General features: G+C 39.4%; 1 protein-coding gene across 4 annotated transcripts in view; it reads left to right on the plus strand.

The window, feature by feature from the left end:
• The window catches only part of NCKAP5 (NCK associated protein 5), a 959,339-nt gene that overhangs the window by 93,151 nt on the left and 839,647 nt on the right, over window positions 1–26,541 (plus strand). For 2 of the 4 annotated variants that reach the window (XM_019454159.2, XM_019454202.2), the window contains exon 1: window positions 3,177–3,651. The exons of the other annotated variants lie outside the window; for them this stretch is intronic. The gene's annotated coding sequence lies outside the window, so the exon portion shown is untranslated. Of the gene's footprint in view, window positions 1–3,176; window positions 3,652–26,541 lie in introns of those variants that run through there. 4 annotated transcript variants of the gene reach the window in all.

A 26,541-nucleotide genomic window follows, 5' to 3' on the forward strand; every position in this document is an offset into this window, starting at 1 on the left:
TCTTCCATGGGTAAAGGCAAGCCTCATGGGAGAGAGGGGATTGCCTGAATGGGGTTGAGAAGGCCCTGAAACGGGAGGTGAGCTAAGCATCTTAGCATGTGAGGTAATTTGGGCAGCAGCGTTAATGATCACCTGGTAGAGGTGGAGAAGACAGCCCCCCACCATCGTCTTTCCCTTATTTATTTTTATACTAAGTTGTAAGTCAAGTTAAATAATTGTCTTTAACTCTCACTTGGGAAAGTGTGACAGTATCACACCTAAAGGGCTCCACATGAGCATTTAAACAGAATCTGTCCTCAGGTTCGTATAATGTGTGGATCATAGCAAAATAAAAACATGCAGGAAACGTGGGCTATACTTTCCTTTTCTTGAAATTATTACAGACATAAGATATCTTCTCACTAGGAAGTAAGATAAGACTCCAACGTGCTTTCTCTAGGGGAATGGAAATAGTGCTTTGAAAAACTTCTCTTACTTTGGTGGAAATTTTCAGTCATCCTTTCTATTGGACATTTTCCCCCTAAAGAAAAGCGTAGTATCTAATGCAGGGCTTATGCCTGAGGGTTTCAGTTATAGAGGTCATGTAGGCCTTGTGTAGAGGAGACAGACCTGTGCATTATGCCATCACCCCAGGCCACTGAATTTCAAAGCCTAGAGTCCTTAACAAAGCTCTGAAGAGTCTTTGTGGGTTAGACTTTTCTAACCTTCCTCTGGAGAGTTCCTTAATGTTAGACCAGCCATGACAAGGAGCTTGGCAAACCTATGCCCTTACAAGCTTTCTGACTTTCCCTCGTGCTTGCTAGCAACCAGCGAACGGAGCCAAAGAGGTTCATACTTGTCTTACCTTAAAATTCCATTTGTCAAATAGCAGTTGCACAACAGAAAGGTCAGCACTTTATGTTCTGAGCACTTAACTTTAATCATTGCTTAAGGTGGACAGAGTCTGAGAGGTTTTCAAACCAGTTCTCTAATGTAATGGCAAGGAGGTGGCGGGGGGGGGGGGGACGGTGTCGGTCATTTGATCAGGAAGGAAAATCCAGTGTCTGGTTCTGTGTCTTTTTAACCCCATTCCATCCCCACGTGTGCTGCTGTATCCTCACAGAGACTCCGAAAATGTGTTCCATCAATAGATCTGTAGTGATTACCTACTATATGTTAGACTTGTTGAAAAATAGCTGTTTTCTCCTTGTGATTTATGTTGAAAATTGTACAATCCTATACTATTATTATCTTTTTAATAACAGAAGTGGAATATGCTCATTGAAAAAAAAATCAGACCACACATAAGCATACAAAAATGAAAATTCCCCTATCCGACTCCCCAAGGGTAACCCCTGTTAATAATTTGTATAAGTCCTCCATCACATGCTACATTCTATACTGCAGTTTGCTTAATTCATTCAGCAAGCAACTACTTCTTTCCTTATCAGTACATGCCCAGTTACCTCAAATTTTTTCATCCCTTTCTAAGTTTTCTGTACTGTGCATGTACCATCATTTCTATATTTACCTTTTCTCATATTGATGGATATTTAAGTTATCTGTATTTTATTGGGTTACAAATAATGCTGCACAGAACATTTTTGAGCTTATATCCTGGGGCTCTTTTGTGAATATAGTGGTGGGCTCATTCTGGAAAAGTGGAACTGCTGGCTCTAAGGGTTTGTACCTAGAAAATCTTTAGGTACATCCTTTTTTTAAAAAATTTTTTAATGTTTATTTTTTTTTTTATTTTTGAGAGACAGACAGAGTGTGAGTGAGGGAGGGGCAGAGAGAGAGGGGAACACAGAATTCAAAGCAGGCTCCAGACACCGAGCTGTTGGCACAGAGCCTGCTGCGGGGCTCGAACCCACGAACTGTGAGATCATGACCTGAGCCAAAGTCAGCTTAACTGACTGAGCCACTCAGGTACCTCGAGTGACTCCTATATGAAAGTAGAATATTTTGGGGCCTTGATTTCCTACCAAATCAACTGCTGCTCTTTGAAAAAATAATTTTTGGACATGCACTGAGCATCCACTGTGGGGAAGTAGTGAGATGTGAGGTCATTGTTTCCCAAGGGCCAGGAGAGTGTTTAATCTAAATATACACCCATTCCATGGAATCTGCCAACCTTATTCCTGCCTCCCTTCTTAGTCTCCACCCCCACCGCGCACCCCCTGTTTCTGTTTAAGATTGACTATGGCAGGCTATTTGGGTATAAACAAATAACACAACACAATGGTTGCCCTCAAAGACCTTTCAAACTGGGTTGGGGAGACGGAACACAGATGGCTACAAAACAAGCTAAAAATATAAGTCAGTATATAAAAAGCTGCAAATAAATATAAATAGTCAGCATCATTATAGCACTTCAGAGGAAGGAAGAACAGTGGTCTAGAGTGTTGAGCTTCATGACAGAGACGTGGTGGAGGATTTGTGGATTTCCCCAGGTGGGGGTGGGGTGGGTGGGGAGAGAACTATAAAAAAAACGGTAAGAACCAGCTGACAGAAGAGCTTCTATGAGAGAGTGGAAAACAGGCAGGAAAATGCCCATTTTTGTCTTGCTGGTTAGAAGTGACTGGGGCTTACAGTACTCCATGAGACTATTACAGATACCTGGCAAAGGTTACTTTTGGGGGGGCCCGATGGGGGTGGTGCAGGTAGGTCATTAAAATGTTGAGAATCCGGTGAAATAGGTGAAGAAAATTAGGCATACATTTATCTTGATAAGCCCTAGTATATGGAAGTGTTGAGTCACTATATTGTACATCTGAAACTAATGTAACGTTGTATGTTAACGACACTGGAATTAAAAAGACATTAAAAAATTTTTTTGAGAATCTAAAGAAAGCTTCCAGCACCCTATTTGCACATATACACAAAATTTTGCCTTCATTTCAGGAAACCCTTTCTTCTACCACAAGCTGAAAAACTTTCGAGTGTGTCTAAAAAGAGTTGCACCCCAGGATAACACATTTCAGAAAGACACGAGCTGGGTGTATATATCACAATAAAAGTTGTCAGGCTACAGAAGCCATAACTAATATTCCTATTTGTGAATCATCAAACTCTGGAGCAGACTGGAAACAGGTGGGTAAACAACTTTGCGGGGCCATGCTGGCATTGCACACTTTCCCTGCTCGTCTCCAGTTTATCCAGCCTCAACTGGTGGAGGCGATTCTGGGTGTTTTTCCGGAGAAAGGCTCTGACCTGAGAAAAACCAAGCTCTTGAAAATTTGAATCAATGGGATTATTTAAGCATGTATCACTGGAGTCCGCCCCGAGATGCCGACTTTGCTGCAGAAAAGATACTCTCGCTCCCCACCCCCTCCTTTCTTTTTGACAGTCAGTTAATAAAGACTCAACAATAAGCAGCTGCCAGTGATGTCATTTGGGACTTTGTCCACGGAGCTTGTATTTACAAGCTCGGAGCAACCACGGAGCCGCAGCCCGGGGAGCAAGTCTCCGCAAACTTGCTCCGAATTCGCTGCAGGACTTTGCTGCTGCTTTGGATGTGCAGGAAAACTGAGCGTGTTCTCTTGGTGCGGCCTTTTAACGCTTCAAAAATAAACAGAGGATAAACTTGGGAGGAAATTTTTAGCTGGAGAGAGCCGTGGCTGTGTCTGTCTCCAGGACTGTGATATGTATTGACTGAAGAGCTAACTACAAGTAAGCTGTGGGTTTTGTTTTTTGTTTGTTTGTTTGTTTTGTAAACTCTTGTAACAGTTTTTCTTGCTTAAACAGCTTGCTTTCCTTTTGAAGTGAGGTGATGATGTTTAGGTGTTTCCACAGGTTCTCTCGGCTGCCACAAGTATGTGTTTGTTCCTAGTAATTATAGTGCGCTGAAGTTGCTGGGGTAGGTGCAGAGGACTCCTTGTCTAAGAACAGGCACCAGTATATAGATGATAATAGATAGTGAATGCCTAGTCCTTTTTTTGCCTCTGCTGGGAGTTTGGAATTTTTTTTTTTTTTTCAAATAATAAGCAACCAACCATACCAAAAACTATGAGGCTGACCTAGGAATTTTAATAGAAAACTATAAACTTAATTATTAATTAACTGGTGTGCTGGAGGGGGAAGCCCACTTTTTTTTTTTGTCTCTGATCCCTTCTGCAATTTATAGATTTCTAATATGCGCATGCTGTTTACAGTGTCTAGTTCCCTCCTGCCTACACCCTCTCCCCATAGGCGCGCGCACACACACACCCAGGCTCATTCATTCTCTGGGAATTTGAAAGTATAGAAGAATGTTTTGAAATTGAAACCGTTCCTATCTGGATATTTTCCCATTGAGTATCTGGAGAAATGTTCACTGTTCTGACTTGTCTTCTGAGTTAGGAACCTGAATTAACGTACTATTAAAAAAGTCCTATTTTGACACTCAGCTAGGTTTGGATTTCAGATCCACATCCTCTCTTTGATTTTCCTCCTGACTCTTTAAAACTGTCCAGATATTCTTGGGGGAATAGGAAGAGGGGCTTCTTGTGTGGCGAGCTGGACATGGGCTTGCTCTGATCACAGTAGCACGGGGCCACCTGGAAGTTCTACCTTAGAGATGCGTGCATTGGTCTTTTCTGCTGCGTGCTTCAGGCTTCTGGCTTTGCAATTCTGTGCTTGTAGCCAGTAGCAAATCGCAGCTGATTCCTGCCATCTAGAAGGGACAGCCCTGCTGCATGGATTGGCAAGAACTGGCTGTTAGCGTGTTAACTCCAGCACGCGAACCCTGTGACTCACTCCTGGAGCCCCAGCTTGTTCCTCAATTCAGCTGCTCTGTCACTAGCCCAGGAGAGCAGGGACAGCCTTCACTGCTTTTCCCTTTTTCTCTGGCTTCACAAAATTCTAAGAAGCCAGTGCCAGAAAGTTCCTACAATATTTCAGTGTTTTCCATGGATTTCTAAGGTGGGCACCCTCCCGCCTGTTTGTGAGCCCCAAATTTTTCCATCAGAGCACACCGTGCTAAGATAGATGCTCAGTGCTTTTTGCAAATTTTCATTTAAAATAAGGGAACTGCTACTAAAACAGTTTTCAAACTATTAGTCACAGCTAATTCTTTTGCAGAAGAAAACCTGAGGCATGAGGAAGGGAAATAGTTTGTTCAGAGTCACATGGCAAGATGGTGGCAGAGCTACAACAAGGAACGAAGTCTTTGGTGCTCATGCCAGCATACATTCCACATTTCCATTCCTAAAGATTATAGAAAAACCAGGACCCACATGTGGTTGCTGGCCTTCTTGTAGGAACAGTATGGTGTGAAGGTGGAGAGATAAAGGTGGTCTGGCCCTGTTCCTGTTTTGACTTTGGCTCTCGGTATGCTTCGAGATGTTTCTGTTCCTCATTCTTTTTGCTAGAGAACCAAAGAGAACTGTGACTATACTACAGTCGATGGCCAAAAGGCAAAGTGGGGTGATTCTGGCAGTTGAAACAGTACAAAAGGCATTTTGTATCATGTAAAGTTCCCAAGGTATCAGGTGGTTCCCAGCTCTGACATTCTGCACTTCGACCTTACTTTCAAGTCTCAAACTTTGTATTATTTATTTATTTATTTTTTATTGCCCACACCTTGTTTTCCTTCCTCCCCTTTGGAGCCCCTCTTGCCAGTATAAGCTTTTCATTTTCTCTTTGATTCCCCCTCCCCCTTCATCCTCTCACCGCAGCCTGGACCTCAGATTCTAACATTCAGCTAGATTCCCCCCCCCCACATGCTACATTCCTTTTCTCTCTGGAACCTTCCTTGCCCTTGCTGCGGGTTGTAGTGATTTCCTTCTTTGGATCTTCATGGTGTCTTGTGATAACTTGTGCTTTGGAATCTGGAGCTCTTTGCCATTTAAATCCCTTTGTCCATTGTAATCAATGGCTATGGTTTACTGCTTCCTATATCCACAGCACCTAGTAGTACAGAATCTTACTCAATGTATAATACCAAATAAATGAATAAGTGAATGGCTAATATTAAACATCCCCTTTTCTTCATCAAGCATCCGGGCCTCTGCACGTAGTTGACAAAATCGTGCTGAGTGGCTTTACATTCTTCTTCACTGGGGTTCAAGGCCTTCGATGCCAGATTCCTGAGCATGCCAACAGGGCTATTCCTGATGTAATACCCACCATCCTACTCTGATTCCTTCTTCTCCACTCCTCCGCATGTATTTCCATATCTGTCCACAAGGCTCTTAGCCTGACAGCTCACCCAGACCTTCCACTGAAGGTCCAGGGGCAGCATGGCATAGTGATGGAGGTCTTGGCATCTGGAACTGAACTGACCAGGCTCAAACACTGCTTCTATCACATTCTGCCTTTATGATCTTGGTTAATTCACTCAACATTTCTGTTTGTATTTCTCCTCTTTAAAATGTGGCTAATAGGTTTTCCTACCAGGGTGGGGCGACTGGGTGGATGCTCAGTTGAGCATCTGACTCTTGATTTCAGCTCAGATCATGATCCCAGGGTTGTGGGATCAAGCCCCACATCAGACTCCATGCTCAGTGTGGAGCCTAAGATTTTTTCTCCCTTTCTCTCCCTCTGCCTCTCACTCGAGCACACTCTATCTCTCTAAAAACTAACTAAATAAAAATAAATAAATAAATGAAAAGAAAAAAAGAGTGCCTACCTCATGAAGACATGGGGGTGGATTAAATAAATTAATGTAGCTAAAACACTTAGCACAATGCCAGGCATATATTAAGTACTAATGAGTGTTAGCTATTGTCATTATTATTTACCTTGCAGATGCTCGTGTCCCACTCCAGACTTAATGAATCAGCATCTCCAAAGTGAGATTCAGATCCAGGCATTATTAAAAAGTTCCTCCAATGATTCGCATGGAAATGACTGGCTTAGCTACCCACGCTACTTTCTGTTACTTGAGCATGCTGGGCTTGTATGTTCTTTCGTACCTTTATGTTCTTGCCCATGGCACCTCTCTATCCACCCAATTTATCTTCCACAGCCTTGCCAAATTTGTAATGTCAGCATCCTAGCTCAGCATCTGGCACAGAGTGAGTTCCCAACAAATGATGAAAAAAAGTGTATGAATACATGTTTAATGGGAAATATTTAAACTGTTTAAACTATTTTCTTCCCCCAATCACCACTGAGTGATTACAGTAGACTAGGCTCATTTCTAAGCTCTTTGCACATGCTGTCTCATTATGGTCACTATACTCCTTTCCCAGGCAAGGATACTGAGGTACAGAGAGATGAGGTAATGTGTAACCATCACATGGCAGTATGAGACAGATGCTGGATTTGAACCCAGAGCCCATGGTCTTAATCCTTCATTGTACTCTGGATATAGAAGGTGTCTTTTTCCTCATAAACTTTGCCAGTGATGGAACTTTGATTTTGCTTGTCTCCTGGACTGATGATTGTACTGGCACAGCAGCAAATCAGATGTATACTTCTGGGTGTCAACTGGTTGAACTGGTGATTCACATTTTCTAGTTTTCAGAAATGTCTAAAGCACATGCCCAGTTCTTTGGTATTTGGTATATGAATCCTCTTGTGGGTTAGTCCAAGTTTATGGCTAAACATCAAGATTATTTGCATTCTTGGTATGGGTTTTGGTTGGCGGAGTTCAACTTGGTCAAGTGTAATCCCGGTGATTTAGGTTAAAAAAAAAAAAAAATGGAAATGATGGTTGGCCATTTGGTTGTCCCTAAAGAGTTTACCAAGGGAAGTGGCAGCATTTTGTGATAGTGGATTTAAATAACCAAGATGGTTGACAGTGAACACTGGCAAGCCATAGAACCAGTTAAACACAAGGTAACTTATAGCCTTGTTTTTCTCTAGCTCTTTAATTCTGCAAAGTTTAATGCCGTTGGAACTTTGGATTCCCAGTTGTGTTTTCTTATAGATGAAATAATAAATCTCTCGGATGCATAGAACATTACCCGCAACATTTACTATGCCCCAATACATACTTGTCTAATGAAGTGTGTCATGTCAGTTTGGAAGCCTCAATTACACAAGGTACTTCCCAGTAGTTACATAAATTAATCTTGGTATTTTCAGGGCAAGAAACCAGATCTCTCCTTCTTAGAAATAAACTTTCTGGATTAGTGAGTCCTTTGAGTAGAATTTGGATAGACTATAGAAACCCAATGGACTGAGTTCAAGAGGAAAGTCCCAAACACATTTTGGAATATAAGCTCAGTCCATAATATGGCAGATAAATATTATGGTGTTGAAAGAAGAGCTGTTAGTTCTGAAATGTGGGAACAAATGTTACTGTCGAGATGCATGTCTGACAAACTGCTCCATGAAGGGTACTTGCTTCATTTGGCAAATTGAATCTGGAAACAGAACACTGATCTGGGCCAGCTCAAAAGATAGGTCCCACATGGTTCCCATTGTCAGTAGTAATTGTATTATTAGAAAAATTTTTAAAAATTGGAGTAATATATGCTCATAATGTAGAAAAACAAATGTTTGTGTAGCTCTATAACTACATATATTATGTATAAATACATACATGTATAGTACTATATGTACATATATATATGAAGATATATGTATTTTGTGGTCCCTGAGCCATCCTTCCCACCCCTTTCCCCAGTCCTGCTCCTCAGAGAAAATTTCTACTCTTTTAGCTGCTTTTTCTAGAATATATTTAAAAAATTTTTGTTTATTTTTGAGAGAAAGATAGAGACATTGAGAGTGTGCAGGTGGGGGGAGGGGCAGAGAGAGAGGGAGACACAGAATCCGAAGCAGGCTCCAGGCTCTGAGCTGTCAGCACAAAGCCTGACGTGGGGATCTAACTCACAAACTGTGAGATCATCACCTGAGCCGAAGTCAGATGCTTAACTGACTGAGCCACCCAGGCGGCCCTATAATATTTCTAAATAATGTTTTATATCTATTTGTAATATAAAATTATTGATTTATTTTCTCTTACAACAGACAGTATAAGTTTCTTATATCTCACACACCTTCTCTGTTCTCCAATGGAATTATATATCACAATTGTTGATTAAATTAATATTTAGTGCACATTTTTCATGTTTATTGTTGAGTCAAATAATGTATTATCACATTTCCATTCTATTAAACATATTTTTCCTGAAGTTATTAATTGCTTCATTTAAAAAATTTACTTGGGGCGCCTGGGTGGCGCAGTCGGTTAAGCGTCCGACTTCAGCCAGGTCACGATCTCGCGGTCCGTGAGTTCGAGCCCCGCGTCAGGCTCTGGGCTGATGGCTCGGAGCCTGGAGCCTGTTTCCGACTCTGTGTCTCCCTCTCTCTCTGCCCCTCCCCCGTTCATGCTCTGTCTCTCTCTGTCCGAAAAATAAATAAAAAAAAAAACGTTGAAAAAAAAAAATTAAAAAAAAAAAATTTACTTAATTTTCTAGAAATCTGTAGTTAAATTTTCTCAGTTCTACCAGCCCTTTGACAAATGTGTCAAAGGCAATCTACTTTTAAAATATTCTTCTTATATGAATAAATTCTCAGGTCACCATATACTGTTTTTTTTTGTCATTTGTCAAGTGAGAGAACTTAATTACCAGTTGTGCTGTATCAGAAGCATTTTAAAGAGCCTGCCTTCAACATTTTAAAAAATTCTAATTATAGTCAATTACTCATATGTGGGTAAATAGAAATGATCTGGTTTATTGTAGTTGGTAAATAGCATTCATAATTTGGTTTTATGATTCCACGAATATTCCATACATTTTAATGTGATAAATATCCTTGTTTCTGCGTACCTCTGACATCTGGAATAGTTTCATCAGAGGAAAGCAAATGATACTTCTTGTAAGTTATTTTATGGATAGTGAATTTGAATGGCCACTTGAAATGACATTTATTTCCTTTCTCATTTTCTTCTCATTCATTCTTTCAGTCTAGATTTGTATAATCGGTAATGTGAGATACTTTATTGTTGGGAGTGGTTAAAATACTTTAAATTATTTGAAAAAGACTGTATTTTTGGAGATTGCCAGTAGAGGGCCTTATTAAACTAAATAAAATTTCACAGACTAGTTGAAACAGTTACCTTGTTGAAGAAGCCAATTTTTTTTTTTAAGGACACCTGATTAAGAGCAGTAAACCTACCAAAGTTATTTTTTCAAGCACATTGTATTTCTTTCTAGAGAAATGAGAAGTCTTAACTTTTCATTTTCATTGTTTTCTTAGGGGGAAAAATTGTAGAATTCAATGTATTGATAGCCCATCAATCAAACCAGGACTCCAGTGCTAAGACATCCAGCCTATACCTGATGATTCTTATGGAGCTGGGGTCTTAGTCTTGGAGCCTTCAGGGATCTAGTATTGGATGTTGAATATGGGAGAAACACACGATGGTTCTCTTCTCTTTTTATACTTGCTTCCTACATTTGAGTGAGCCCCACTCTCAACAAAAATGGGTTTTCTGTTCCTTGCACCTGGACCAGAATCTTCTCATCCTGTGATATGCCCTTGATGAAGACACAGGGAAGGAGAATCAAGAGAATATGTGAGAGCAGGAGCACTTGTTACATACTCTTTCACACTTATTTTCCAGTGAGGGAAGCAGAGCTGTAGGGAAAGGAGATGTCTTTTCTAAAGTCATTTAATGGATTAGGGCAGAGCTCATCTCTCCATCCTCACTGGGTGTTTTCAGCTCCTCCCACTCACTGAAATCTCTATTTTTTGGGAAAGAAGTCTCCCTCCTCCCCACCACTGTCATTGGGACAGCTCCTGCTCACCCTAAATGGCCCCTCCTCAGGAAGTCTTCCCCTACTTGGTATATACTCTGATAGCTTTAGGTACTTGTTTTCCATAGCACTTGTCAGTAGCATAGTTAAATGTGTGGTCAACTATTTGATTAAGAACATCTCCCTGTCTAAGGTACAGGTTCCATGAAGGCAAAGCCTTGTCTATCCTGTTTAATATTATAGCCTTAGATAGAACAGTAGCTGCAAATGGTAGGTGCCCAACAAATATTTGGTGAATGGATGGATATAAACAAGTTTTTTTGATTTTGATTAGTGCTATGGCCTCTCCATTTTTTATACTTATGAACACATTCCTTTTTATAACTCAGCTGATGACATTCAAATCTCATGGCATTCAAATGCCTGTGGACACAAGGCATAGAGGCATGGTATTATTTTTTAACTAACTTTCAATGAGTGACTGAGTGACTCTATTTCTAGTCATGTGAGCATCAGTGTTCATGGCATTTATCAAATGGGAGCTGTAAAGATGTGAAGGTAAATGAAGAGAAGGGACAAGGATTTCTCTTCTCTCATTGATGAGGACAAGAAAGTAGAGAGAGGATGATGTCCTGAACTCGGTAATGTGCCCTTTTATGTTTCCCAGGTTGGGCCAGAGATGTTCTGGATACCTTTTTCCTGAAAGGCTGCATCATATACTAGGAACATCAGAATCTTTGGACTCAGTTAACAGAGTAGCAGAGAAAAATAGACACAGCCCATGACCATGTGGTATTTATCCTTGGGTATACCTGGGTTCAGTTTATGTTTTGGTCTCTATTGACTTGGGGTGAATCATTTAACTTCATTGAGCACAGTTTCCTTGTCCACACAATATAGTAATAGCAATGATGACTTCACTTAATATTTATGAAGTACTTATATTGTGTCTGGTCCTGATGTATTTTCTATGAATGTTGTCTCATTTAATCCTCAAAATAGCCCTCTGAGATAGATATTACTATTAATCCCATTTTATAGATGAGAAACCCAAGGTACTGAAAGGTTAATTTGTTCCAGATTCCATAGTAAGACTTTGAACTGGATATTTTGATTCTATTACCTCCTTATAGGATCATTGTGAGGATTAAATGAAATGAAACACCTAGAATGCCAGCACAAAAATAGACTCACAGTACATGGTGGGCATTATCACCATTAGTGGCTCCTAATAGTTGAAGACATGTAGGCCCCTGTAAGTAGGTGATTGCTGGAGGGAGTTGGGAGGGCTGATGGCAACACTGCATCCAGGTCATAGGGACTTATAATCCCAACGCCAAATGTCAAGAGCCCCATGTACGCAGCATTTGGCACATACTAATATTTGTAGCCGTAAACAACTACCAAGGAGACTTCCCACCCCACACCCCTCCTGTCCATGAATGCATTTATTATGTTCTTACCATATGGACATATTTTTCATTGCTCAACGCATTGCATCTGTTTATGTGCTGCCCTTGGCTTTACAATCTTTGCATTTCATTTAGCAAAACTGCCAAGTCCGGTGGACTTTTGTATGTGTAGAACTGCTTGTTTGAAGTATAGTGGAACCTGGTTATGGAGTAAGGTGGGTATAAGGAGTGTCCAGTTCCTTTCAGTGAAGTCTTTTTTTGATACTGTTTTTCTGTATCCCTGGACCAACTTCCCTAGCTCCTCCTGCCCCTGCCTCTTTCTCATCTCTCTCTCTCTTTCCTACTTCACCTTACTTTTCTGTCCTTATTTCTCTCAATCTTCCCTCTCTCTCCATCTCTCCTTTGATTTACTCCTATCTTTTCCTGTTTTCCTTCTTTATCTTCATTTTTCTCTCCTCTCCCTCATCCTCCCCAGAAAGGAAAATAGAGGGGGAGTGAAGATGGTCAGTGTTTCTCAGCAGACCAGGAGGTAGAGAAGAAGGGAACAATTTCAGTTTCCCCACTTCTCCATAAATGTCAAAAACCCTAGGGTTTCTTTATTAATGGTGATCCTATAACAAAGAACACATCTGAATTACAAGCCCAAGTAAAGAGAGAAACCAAAGAGACAGCAGTGTGGTGGGGTGGAGTGTAATTTGGGAGGATTGAACAACCCTGCTTGTAAAGTGCCACAAGCCAGCTGTAGGATCAAGTGGCCCCATCTGCAAGGTGAAGGGGGAGATCAGATAGTCTCAAGGCCATTTCTAGCCCCATGATCCTGTTATTCCTTAACAGACAATGACTGAAGCCTGACTCACCATACAGACAATTATCCAAAGCACTGAGGAGCAAAGCACAGTGGGCTCAGGTCCGGGCTGCATGCATGGGGGCTCTTGCAGTGTTTGTGATCCCCAGAAGTCCCATTTTCCCAAAGTGCCGAAGTGATTCGTCACTACACAATGCTGTGTGTCCTCACAACAGATGTGAAAGGATCACCCTTGAAAGGGTGTTTCCCCAAAGCATTTAATTATAACCTCCCCAGAAGATTAACAGATGTTATAATTGTCTTTACTCTTTGATTAAATAGTTTCTGCATGAGTGGCTTTCTTAGATTTTCCTTCTCTGTTTTGTGTTATCCTTATAAAGAACAGACATGTGTCTTAAATTTTCTAGAGATAGTTCTTCAACAGGCATGGTAAGAATCTTCCCAGATTCATAATTTCATTCTTTTTCCTATTTATATATTTATCTATCCTTACATCTATATATCTAGAAAACCTGGAGTAGGGTGGGCTATACTTTTATAGACTGAACCATTGGTTACAAAGGCAACTGGGTGATGGGTATAAGAATATGGTCAAGAAGTTGGCCTCTCTTTTTATCATTTGTTCATAGAAGTGACTGATGTCCGTGAGTATTCTCTGGGAAAAAACTGCAAAGTAGGAAAGGAAAATTCAGAAAATCCTGTGGATGCCAGGCGCCAAGTGTGCAAGCAGAGAGAAAGTGTGTGAGCAGAGAGAGAACAGCATTCGTGATGAGAATGTCTGTAGATTTCTCTGGCAATATTTGCTCTGAAAAGATAAGCTATCAGCTGGGAGTCTTATCAGCATCAAAAGCATTATCTTCATGCCATAGTTTAGAATCCACAATTCTTTCTTTCCATTAGAAATGTGGTTTGTATTCTATTACTTATTTATCTTACCTTCTGTTTAGCCCATCAAAGAAGGATTTACCACTAACTTTACATGAAATTAGAATGCTTCTTTCTCATCATTATCATTGTCCAAATTAGTATTTCTTCCTTGAGAAGAGAAAATTTTATGGAAGGAGTACAACATTAGGTCAATATGGATGATAGAGACAAAACGTAAGGAACACTAAATCAGTATTGCAGAGGGATCAGCTTACTAATAGTCTCCACCTCTCTATATCTAATAGTCTCCACCTCTCCATAATGAAACGTCTGAAAAGGGCTCATAAATCAGGGCAAAGGACAGTCCTTAGATCAACTTGAAGGAAAAGAACAAAATAGAATTTGACTTCACTGGATAAATTAGTATTAGTATTAAGCCTTTGATTAAAAAAAAAGGAAAGGAAAAAAATACTTAGTTGTTTAATCAAATAGGTCCCATGTAAATTTGATTCTCTTTTATCTGCACTTGCTGAGGAAGAGGAGGGAAGAAGAATACTTTCCAAGTATACAGTGGACACTGAATATATGTGCTACTAGAGAATCAAAAGGGAAAGTAGATAATCTTTAAGAAGTTCACAACATATTGGAGGAAAGTAGTAATCTCACATGGGACATTTAAAGAACGCTACAAACCAATCAGTGTGATTACATTCCAAAGGAATGATCAGAGGTTTTAGAAGTAGATGACTAGAATCTTGAACATTCTAAAATCCTTATCTATAAGAAATGTCTAAAGAAATTTTGTTTATTCAGGTCATTTGGAGGAGGAAGAGGACTTTTAAACAATTTTTTTAAGTATGACATAGATACAGGTAAATGTACCTGAGTATACAGCTTGATAAATTGTTACAAACTGTTTCTAGCTCTCATACCAAGAAATAGCAGCAGCTCAGATGCCTTCCTCAAGTTCCTGTCAGTTACATCCCTAAGGTAATCCACATGCTGACTTCTGGTAGTACAGATCAATTTTGGCTGTTTTTGTGTTTCGTATAAATGGAATCACACATTATATATTATATTCTTTCATCCATACTATAGGGATGTGATTCATCCATATGACATACCACATTTGGGGCTCATTGCTGTGTAGTATTACATTGTATGACTGTATCTGTGTCCTAATAAGTCCTTTCTACCATTGATGGGCATTTGGATAGTTTCCAGTTTGGGACCATTACAAATGGTGGTGCTATGAATACTCTAGGACATGTCCATTGGTGAACAATCACACACACAACTTTCACTACTACTTAAGGGTAGAGGTTAAAGAGAAGTGATTGTCACCTAATATTAGGTATTACTTTTGATCATTTGAAAATTCACAGAAAGAGTCTGGGACCTTATGAAATAGTTCTTTGTCCCTGGAAGTGCTCAGACAGTGATGGGTTGGACTTCATTGAGGAAGACAGTGAGATGTGGGATTCCACGGCCTCTCCCATCTACAAGCTTTGTAAATCTAAAGTAATAACCTCTATGGAAACTGGAAGAGGAAAGAGGTTGGTTGGTGCGGTGTCCCAGATGATCAGACTGTGGGAGACAGGACACAAGTAAACAGGAATGATTCCATAGACAATGCTGATGCTGTGCATGAGGACAGAAGCCACTCAGGAAGGGAGGCATCTACGTAGGCCTGAGCAGGAGGGGGTGGAAGTGAGTGGGGTCATAAAAAGAGATAATTTTTTAGGGGATGGAAGAGAGTAGGGAGGTTGGCATGCCACTGCACGTATATTTTAGAGTGTGAATGCCATATAGGTTGACACAGCTCACTCTATTGAATGCTTAGAACAAATTATTATGAGCAGCATAAAGTAAAACAGAGACTATGATCAGCCCTGTCAGAGATCATATGATGCTCATAAGATGCCCTGGGGTAAAGCTGTTCCACAGGGAGGTGGCCAGGTAGAATTTACTGGGGCAACAAGAATGACGCAACATTTCTGTGGGACCTGCTGGAGATTGTGTGGTGTTTGAACTGCTCTTGCTCTTCCATATGTTTGGTCTGTCTGATTTCTAACTTGAGTTTGTTTGCAGTTTGGTGTTCTCACTTCCCCTGGAACAGTTCATGGTGCCTCTTCATGGTTAACCTCTGTTATGGGTACTTGGGTCATCAGCCCATGGTACCTGCTATTGACCCAGCACCCCATTGAACTCTATTCCCATCATTGCTGATATTCCCCTATGGTGGGGGAGCCAGTTGATGACAAACACATCCCCAATTTGACAAAGAGTTATTTTGGATCAAATTTCAACTATCTTATTTCTTCTACTTTATTTTAACACTGTATCATTTCATGATTCCTATGTAAAGACATGGTATTTTTATATCTTCTGTAAGACTGACTTGTATAAATTACTACTAAAAACTGATCATAGAGTACTGGGAAATTTGATCCAGTCTCCTTTTTACTTCAACTTCCAGGAAGCTCAGAGCAAATTTGCATGTTTAATTACACATGCTCTGTTGACTCTTCTATCTTGCATGTTTGCATTTTTTCATCCTCTCATCTTTGTGGTAGACAGAATTCTTTGATGGAGCCCAAGATGTCAGCCTCCTGTTACACATGAATCTGGTATATAATTCCTTCTCTTTTGAGTGTGGGCAGAGCCTGAGAATATGATGGATGTCACTGCAGTTACTAGGTTTCATTAAATAGCAAAGGTGAAAGAGGGATTTTTGCAAATGTAATTAAATTGACTTTGAGTTAATAAAAAAGGACCTGGGTGGACCTGACCTAATCTGGTTAAGTCCGTTAAAGTCCCTCAAGGTCAGAGAATCAAAGTCTTAGAGATTCTCTTGCTGATCTTGAAAAAGCAAGTGGCCATGAGTTCTGCAGATGTAGAATGTTCTGCCAACAGCCGCATGAGCTCAGAAGAAGACTCCAAGTCTCGGATGAGAACTCAGGCCTGCTGACACCTTGATTTCAGCCTTATAAGTCCAGAACAGAAGTCCCAGCTAAGCAGTACTCAGACTTCTGACTCATGGAGGCTGTGCCATAATACATGTATATTATTTTAAGCCACTCAATTTGTGGTAATTTGTTACATAGCAATAGGTAGCTAATATCTCTCACCTCTATTTTGATCATTTATTGTGTATATGCTTCTTTAATTCCTTTGTGATTTGAGTATAATTGAATAGATTAATGAGTAAATTAAATATGTCCTAGGGCCCCTGACACCTACTTCAGAGTGACTACGGATGGTGCTGTCTTTTCCATGGCATTAGGGTCCCTTCTTCTTCTGTGATTTGACTTGTGTGTCTACCCACACTTGGAATGCCCACTGTCCTCCTCTCCTAACTGCATCCAAAATTAGAGGCTCAGTTTGAGTTTCACATCCTCCATAATTCTTGTAATCTAATTTCTGGAGGGTCCTCCCATTTCTAAATCTCTATAGGTCATTCCTAGACTCAGAGCTAACAGCATCCTAGTCACTGCATTTTGAAGTATGCAGATTCTCAGCATTCCCTCCCTCTCTGCCTGCTCTGGGAATTTGGGTTCATTACCTAATTTTGGGAAACCTTCTCAGGTGATATCAATGGGCAGCTTGGTTTGGCAAGGGTTGCCCTGTCCCTGTTAACCACCACGGTCTTATGACTCTGTACATAGTGTGGTGTGTGATTTACTGTCTGTGTTTAAGGCTTTCAAAACTTTAAGCCAAATTTATACATCACCTCTAGCCTGGACAGCATATTGTATATTTCTTTATTTAATCTTAACCCCGGTTTAATTATTTTCTTGTTTGTATTTTCCCTTTGGCTTTACTTCCCCAATTATTTATTTTATCATTTTGTTTTTGTATATACTTTTATAGGTAACTGCAAATCCTCAGGGGGAAGGAAGTTGGAAATAAATAAATGAAGAAGCAGAAAAAACAATGTACTCTTCTGTAATACTTTAATGTACAGAAATCTTGTTTCCCTGGCAATAGCAAAACTTTCTAAACCATGGACTCTGACTTCTACTTTTCTCATGCCTTCATCATATCTTGTATGATTTAAGCATATAGGAGCTGTGTTCAGAAAACTAAAGGCTGATGGTTGGAATGATAAGAAAAGGTCTTTGCCTTGTATAAATGATGTTCCTTCTTCTATTTTTCCACTCCTCTCTGTCTCCTTCCTTGAACCCTTTCTTACATTTTTTGAAGCATTAAACAAATAATTGCCCTTTCCTCTAGACCCTTGTATTTGAAGCTAGCACAATGCACAGATAAGGTTTTAGAGTAAATAAGAGGGCACTGTGCCTCTCAGAGTGTTTCATCTGCCTGAGATGGCTTTACCTTGAGCTGTTTTGTTGTTGCTGTTATAGTTTCTTGGTTCTGTGGACCAGGTACATTCTGGACACAGGGCTGGGGGTGGAACCCTAAAACTTCTCTTTCCCCTTTCAAAGCCCCTCTTTGAACTACTCTTTTCCCTTTCAAAGCCCCATTGGATGTGTTGCATTCAAGATGGTCACCATGTCTTTATGTCAAAATACACATCCATGAGATCACTTGAAATGTTATAGTTCAAAAAAAGTCACAGTTCAAGCTGTATTTGGTAAGTAAGACATAACTGAGTGGGGTGGCAGGTATCTCATACAGAGTTGAAAAATGCTCTGGGGAAATTCTACAGAGGTAGTCATTGTGGAAAATCTAATAAATTGTACTCCTCTAAATATTCCTTTTAGGCTTTTACTACTGTTTTAGAAATACATAATCTCTTGGACAGTGTTGAGTCCCCTGACGTTTTCTCTCTACTCGTCCTTTTTTGAAAATCTCTTTTTGTATAAAAATATCTTTTTGTATAGATTCTCCTCAGTGGGGGTACATTTTTACCATTGGTTTTCAATGTATTGGACTGTATCAGAAGGTATGAACTGAGCCAAATGAGTGTGGTAGGATGAGCTGTGTGTATGTATGTGTGTGTGAGAGAAAAAGAGAGAGTGAGCAAACGTGCCCATGCAGGGGTGTGTATATATGCATGTGAGCATGTGCATTGGAGTTTCCAGTTTTCTGTTTTTACCATTTCAGTTAGATCAAACCAATGTCATTTTATATATCCTCAGATTTCCATGTTAGAGTAAGTGAATTTAGAAGGTATTTTATCAAACTATTATCAAATAAAATAATCCCAGGGTATTTTAACTAGTAGCATTAATCTTTTCTGCTATAATCAAAAGTACTTTCTGTGTAATGAAGAGGTTTTTTTGTGCTGTTTTCTTTTCTTTCTTTTTTTTTTTTTTTTTTGATGTTTATTTATTTTTGAGAGACAGAGCCAGAGCGTGAGTGGGGGGAGGGGCCGAGAAAGAGAGGGAGACACAGAATCTGAAGCAGGTTCCAGGTCCTGAGCTGTCAGCACAAAGCCCAATGCTGGGCTCAAACTCACGAACTGCGAGATCATGACCTGAGCCGAAGTTGGATGCTTAACTGACTGAGCCACCCAGGTGCCCCTGTGCTGTTTCCTTCAATATCATTGAGATTATTCTTAAGCCATTATATATTTTTTTCAAAGATAAGTTTGTGGACCATTGAATTCTGACACCACCCCCACCCCCCACACCACTGTTCGGTGTCTTGTAAGGTACAGAATTCTTCCCTGTGACTTCAAAGTGTTTCAATTTTGTTTTGTAGGTGCAGTAGATGTATACTTAGTGAGTGTTAATGGAAGCATTATACAATGTAGATCCTCAGAGTTAGCATCTAGCATGTAGAGGTGCTCATGTGATGACCACTGAAGCTAATTGGACACAGAGGCTGCCGTGGAGGTAGTCCTACAACTCGCCACATGTTATACCTTGATGCCCATCATTTGAAATGAAAATGTGTATTTTCAGAGATGTATGTATATTTCAGAATTTCTGTCACCACCTTTATTTTCTGTTTGGGCCTCCAGTTTATTAAATCTGTGCCAGTCACAGGCAGAGAGAAGTAGAGACCTAAGTGTGTTGGTCAGTTTCCTTGATAAAGAAGCCCCATCCTAGGAACCACCTTGAAAATTAGGCAACCCAACTCAGCTACTTCTGCATCTCCTGCCACATTGACTTCAAACAGCAACAGGCAGAAAGTTTTGCCAAGAGTAGCTTAAACAATAAGTTTTATATTGTGTAATGGATAATGAAGGAAATTGGATGAGGAAAAAACTGACTTTAGCCTCAAATTCTCCACACCAGCTGTCTTCAATACTTGGTTGCATGTCTATTTCCTTTTGGGTGTGTCCTTCCTGAGACACAGTCAAGACTTTGCATGAGACTCTGTTGCCTAAAGATCCAAAGCAACTCTGTCTTCCTGTGAATCCTTAATCAGACTTTGAGAACTAATGAGAATTGTAACCCTTACGGTGAAGTTTGTGATTTGCAGGGCACTGAAAACTGGTGGCATGGGAGTTCTGGGTTAATGACAGAATGACTTGAATTATTCTGTAGGCAGAGGATATTTTAAGCTAGACGTGAATTTGATTCTGAAGGCTGGTAGTTAAATTTCCCCAAACTTGAGGGCATCATTCTCTGTCTTTCTTAATCCAAACCACAACAGGAAAGAGTCAATGATTTTGATTTATGGGAATTTCTAAAGTAGAGGGGACAGCTATTTATCCTAGAAAACCGTTCATCCTTGTATGTGAAGAAGTGCCCAACAATGCACATTGGGGCATCATTGGCAATAGTGATAAGTTATTTATGGTCTAAATGGCATCAACAGGGCAAAAGTCAAACAAATAATGCTCTGTTCACACTACAGAGTCATCTAGCCATTAAAAGAATAAAGAAGAGTTATTTATACCCTCACACAGAAAGACTCTTTGATATATTATTAAATAAATCAAGTTGTCAGAAATATGTAGAATAGGGTATATTTATGTTTGAGAACCATATGTATTTTAATAATGTACATATATGTATGGAAATGCTTAGAAAAAGTTGTAGAAAGATAAACTGTTAATAGTTTTTTTTTTTTTTTTTCTGTTGGATGTAATTGGGAGTGTGTGAAAAGGAAACTTTCACTGATTTCCACAGAGGTTTCTACATAATATTAACTTTTTACTTTGAGAATATATTCATGTGTTACTTTTTAAAAAGGCCATATGTATATGTATGTATATGTACATGTATATTTATCTTTATGTTTTAATAAGGGGTTATTCTGAAGGAATATTTCCTGGAATCATGAGAAAAGGATTTATTTTATCCAGATAAGTAACCTGAGGTAACCAAAGGTAGGATAAAAGAGGAACAGAATCCCAACTTTTGTCTGACCGAGTTAGTTTCCAGACATGGGAATGTTTAATTTAATATACAAATCAAAACTGTTAAGATCCAAATCGCCGGCTATTTCTAAGTTGGCATGAAGCAGCAGAAGTTATTTGCAAAGACACTCACTGCTCAGGAGTTTGATTTTATTTTAAACAAATTGAGCTCATCTCAAACATTCGGCCCTGGGATTGGGTGACTGGGTGAACCAGGTGTGGTCCGTCTTTGAGGACAAATAGTTGTGTGAAGGACAGACATGTGAGCATCTACAAATTATTCATGAGTCCTCCCTCCAAAAGAAGGCTGTGTGAAATTCTTCACAGGAGAATAAGGAAAAAAAAAAAAAAGAAAGAAAGAAAAGGAAAGGAAAAAAAAATATCTTTAGTGAGATAAAAAATAGGTTTTCATGAAGGATGATATGGAGCAGATGCTGGGGCCTGAGATGGATACAGGGGAAAGGAAGACAGAAAAGGGCTGATGGCCTGGGGACACAAAGACCGTTAAAAGACTAGAGATTTTGGTGTTGATGAAAAGTTTATTTCTGGAAGTTAGCAGAGATAATACTAGATTGAAATAATAATGTTGGATGTGAAGTTTTCAGGTACTTAAAAAGAGGCAATTTTATATGGTTGATTTTAGTAACTGATGTGCTTGGTGCTGGACTACTTCATATGAGTTACTGAATCCTATTTATATCCTATGATGTAAATGGTGTTGTGTTCCTACCTATCGTATAGTGGTGCAGTGATGTCCATTTTACAATTAGGAAAAGTTGAAACTCAAAGTAAGTTACACAATATTATACCATCAGACCCAAAAAGCTGCAGCACCCCATTATGCCAATTCTACACCTAGAAGCTAAAACTATTAGGTTTTGTTCTAAAAGGAGTATCTGCTAGTTCTAGTTTTCAGAGGTTAAGCATTTCGAGGAGGTGATAAGAATATAACACCTAGCAATCCAAATAGACTGTAGACATGGTGATAGGATGAAAATCACAGTGTATGGGATGTCCAGGAATTCCTGGGAAGGTTGGCCCTACCCCCAGTTGAGGGAAGGGAAACCCAGAACTAGAACTGAGCTCCAAACATGGCGGCACATTCCAAAGCTTATTACTCAGAGACAATATGAATGGGAAGTAGGACTGGATGCTGTGGGGTGGAAGAGAGGTGGTGGAGGACATTTAAGAGTATCTCTGTGGTTGGGGCGCTGGGTGGCTCAGTCAGTTAAGTGTCCAACTCTTGATTTCAGCTCAGGTCATGATCTCCCCAGCTCTGTGCTGAGTGCGGAGCCTGCTTGGGATTCTCTCTGCTCCTCGCTCTCTCTGCCCCTCCCCCTCTCATTCCCCCTCTCTCTCAAAATAAATAAATGAACTTAAAAAACAAGAGTATCTCTGTGGTCATGGCATTGCCTGAAGGAAATGGTCATGGGTCTTCATAAAGTTAAGCAACTGTCATGAAGATTTAGAAATCACTTACATGACTGATAATAAGGGATGGCTGAAACACATTATGGTATATCCAGTAAATGAGATGCTGTACAGTCCTCAAGACTGATACTGTGGAGGAATATTTATTGGGGTTAAATGATACTACATAGCTGGAGGTGGAGAAGTATATAGAATATTACCATTTTTGTAAGTATATTGCCATAGACATTTGTCATGTCTGTGGCTGCTTGTCATCTTATGAACAGCTTCTCTATGTTTGGGGACATTCCTACATTGTGACTACCTCCTCTCCAACATTGAAACCAGAATGCAAATTTCTGGCCTCCCTTGCAGATGGAATGCAGGCATATGACTTTAGTTCCATCAACCAGATGTACTAGGGGACAGAATTCATCTCTGAAGGGAGTAAAGTGTGCAAACAGTCCCAATGCAAAGCTTTCCATTTTTATTGAATGGATGGTGTCATGGGCTCTGAGCTTTTTGGGGTACAGGGGAGCTGGGCTGTGGAGGCAGCACAACAGCTTCCTCATCATCCAGTTCTGCAGTGTGGTTTTGAGAATTGTTTCTGGCAGCTGAGCCCTGTGTTGAGTTCCCAGCCCTTCCAACCATTTTGTGAAGTACCAATAGGTTTTTAAAATACTGTCCTTTATTTCTTAGCATCAGCTACAGCACAGTGTTGACACTAGTCTTTAATTTTTGCTCTTTTTCTGTTTTTCTGCAAATATTCATTCAACAAAAAATTATCAACTACCTGCTATTTGCTGTGTAATAAGCCAGATACTGAAGGTAATGATTCTTGGGATGTTATTTCTCCCTCCAGTGCACATATTCTGTATACAGCCAGGAATGTTTCTTTAAGTAATTTTCACAAGGATTTTCTCAAGGATGCATGAGGATATCAAGAATTTGAAGGGCCATGATGTAATTAGCATAGGTTGCATAAAATTAAAACTTTTTATTCTAACCATTTTCGAATTACTTTGTATTACTATATTAAACTATTTTTTCTGTGGATGTTGCTCTCATTTTTGTTCTCATTTACATAATTCTCTATTTCCGCTAAATTGTCTTTTCCTTTTGAAGAAGCAACTTGATTGTTAAATTTACAAGATTATTACAACTTTTTAAAAAATGTTTACTCATTTATTTTTGAGAGAGGGGGGAGGGGCAGAGAGAGAGGGAGAGAGGATCCCAAGCAGGCTCCATGCTGTCAGCACAAAGCCCGAAGTGGGACTCAAACCCACAAACTTAGAGATCATGACCTGGACCAACATCAAGAGTTGGATGCTCAACCGACTGAGCCACCCGGGTGCTCTACTTCTTCTTTTTAACCAGAAGTTATAGCAGAGTAAAAAAGACTATAAGAAAAAAGTTGTGAATTTTGTGTTCACTACATTTTTCAGTAATTTTTTAGTGAGTGTCTGGGAAAGGTAAACATTTTTGTTTGAGTAAGTCTAAAGAGTTTTTAGACTGTTCTCATTCCTTAAGGTATATTTTATCTCACTTTGGCATTCTAGGTCCACAGTTACTTGCCCTCAACATTCTGAAGACATTATTTTCTTGTGTTCAGGCATTTATTTGTGATGACTGCAAATATGCTGGCAGTCTAGCTATCTAATAGGCTTTTTAAAAATTGAAGTATAGGGGCGCCTGGGTGGTTCAGTTGGTTGAGTGTCTGACTTCGGCTCAGGTCATGATCTCGTGGTCTGTGAGTTTGAGCCCTGCATCGGGCTCTGTACTGACAGCTCAGAGCCTGGAGTCTGCTTCGGATTCTGTGTCTCCCTCTCTCTCTGCCCCTACCCCGCTCATTCTCTCTCTCTCTCTCTCTCTCTCTCTCTCTCTGTCTGTCAAAAATAAATAAACATTAAAAAATATTGAAGTATAGGGGTGCCCGGGTGGCTCAGTCAGTTAAGCTTCCAACTTCAGCTCGGGTCATGATCTCATGGTTCGTGAATTCAAGCCCCGCATCAGGCTCTGTGCTGACAGCTCAGAACCTGGAGTCTGCTTCTAATTCTGTGTCTCCCTCTCTCTTTGTCCCTCCCCAGTTCACATTCTGCTTCTCTCTCTAAAAAATAAACATTAAACAATTTTTTAAAAGTTGAAGTATAGTTGACACACAATGTTACTTCCGTTTCAGGTATACAACACTGTTATTTGACAAGTTTATACATTATGCTGTGCTCACCACAAGTGTAGCTACCTACTGTCACCATACAACATAATTACCATACCATTGACTATATTTCCTATGCTGTACCTTTTATCCCTGTGCCTGACTCATTTCTTAACTAGAAGCCTGTACCTCCCACTCAATTTTATCCATTTTGCCCCATCCCTCCCATCCATAAGTTTGTCCTATGTATTTATGGATCTGTTCTGCTTTTGTTTGTTTGTTTGTTTGTTTGTTCATTTGTTTTTTAGATTTCACAGGTAAGTGAAATCACATGGTTATTTGGCTTTCTCTGTCTGACCTATTTCACTTCGTGTGGTGCCCTCCAGGTCCATTAATGTTCTTGCAAGTGGCAAGATCTTATTCTTTTTTTATGGCAAATATTTTATTGTATATCTATCTATACCACATCTTTATCCACTCAACTGTCAGTGGACACTTGGGTTGCTTCCATTTCTGGATTATTGTAAATAATACTGCAGTAAACCTAGGGGTGCATTTGTCTTTTTTCTTTGGGTGAATACCCAGCAGTGGAATTATGTTGATTTTTAAATTGATTGATAAATCCTTTTGTATTTCTATTTTTATTTTTATGTTATTATTTAAGCAAAAGGCTGTTTTTATTGAGGTATAATCAGCATACAGTATTATATTAGTTTCAAATGTGTGACATGATTTAACAATTCTCTACATCACTCAGTGCTCACCATGATGAAGTGTAGTTGCCATCTGTCACCAAACAAAGTTATTACAATTTTACTGGCTATATTCCCTATGCTGTATTTTTCATTTCTACGGTCTACTTATTTTATAACTGGAAATTTGTACCCTTTATCCATTTCACCCATTCCCCCCACCAATATCCCCTGCCTCACTTGTATGTCACTTAAAAAACATCTCTAGTATTGGGGCACCTGGATGGCTCAGTCATTTGAGTGCTGAACTTCAGCTTAAGTTATGATCTCAAGGTTTGTGAGTTCAAGCCCTACATTGGGCTCTCAGAGCCCACTTCAGATCCTCTGTCCCTCTCTTTTGTCCCCTTCCCAGCTTGTGCTGTCTCAAAAATAAGTAAAATATTAGAAAAAAAACCAAACATGTCTACTACCTTTTAGGATTTTCCCTTTGCTGGGTATGCTCTGTACCTTTAATATTATACATGTTTATCTAAATTTATTTATTCTGTATTTTCAATCATAAAACACGTTCTTTAGTTTTGAAAAAATTTTAGTTTTTATTCCTTAGGATATCTCTTCTATGTTATTCTCTCCCTCTCTCTCTTTTTTTTTTTTTTTTTGAAATTCTTAGATGTATTTCAGAAACTTTCAATTGATATTTCTTGAGTTATTTCTCTATGCTTCATTCTAGGTGAATTCTTCACTACAATTTTTTATTTCATTAATTCTCTCTTCATTGTCTTGTCTAAACTTTATATTAGTTATGGCATTTTATTTCAGACCGTGATTTTCTTTTCTAGATTTATAATAGGTCCTTTTTTGTGTTCCTTATATGCATGTTCTTGTGTTATAAATTCTCAGTCTTTTTATGAATGTTTTTCTAATTTTATATTTTGATTTTTACTCATTCCTCTTTCCAGCTTTATTGAGGCATAGGTGACAAATAAAAATGGTAAATACTTAAGGTATACAATGTGATATATATGTAGTGAAATTGATACCACAATCAAGCTAGTTAACATATACATCACCTCAAATAGTTACAATTCTGTGTGTGTGTATGTGTGCAGAGAACACTTAAGATCAACTGTCTTAACAAATTTCAAGTACACAATAAAGTATTATTAGGTGTAGTCAGCATGGTGTACATTAGATCTTCATATTCATCTAGCATAACTGAATATTTGTATTCTTTGACCCATATCCCCCACCCCACCTTGTAGTCCCTGGATATCACAATTCTACTCTCTGTTTTATGAGTGTGACTTT

Source organism: Panthera pardus, unplaced genomic scaffold (genome assembly GCF_024362965.1).
Source record: "Panthera pardus isolate Hobbes unplaced genomic scaffold, ASM2436296v1 HiC_scaffold_10, whole genome shotgun sequence".
NCBI lineage: Eukaryota > Metazoa > Chordata > Mammalia > Carnivora > Felidae > Panthera > Panthera pardus.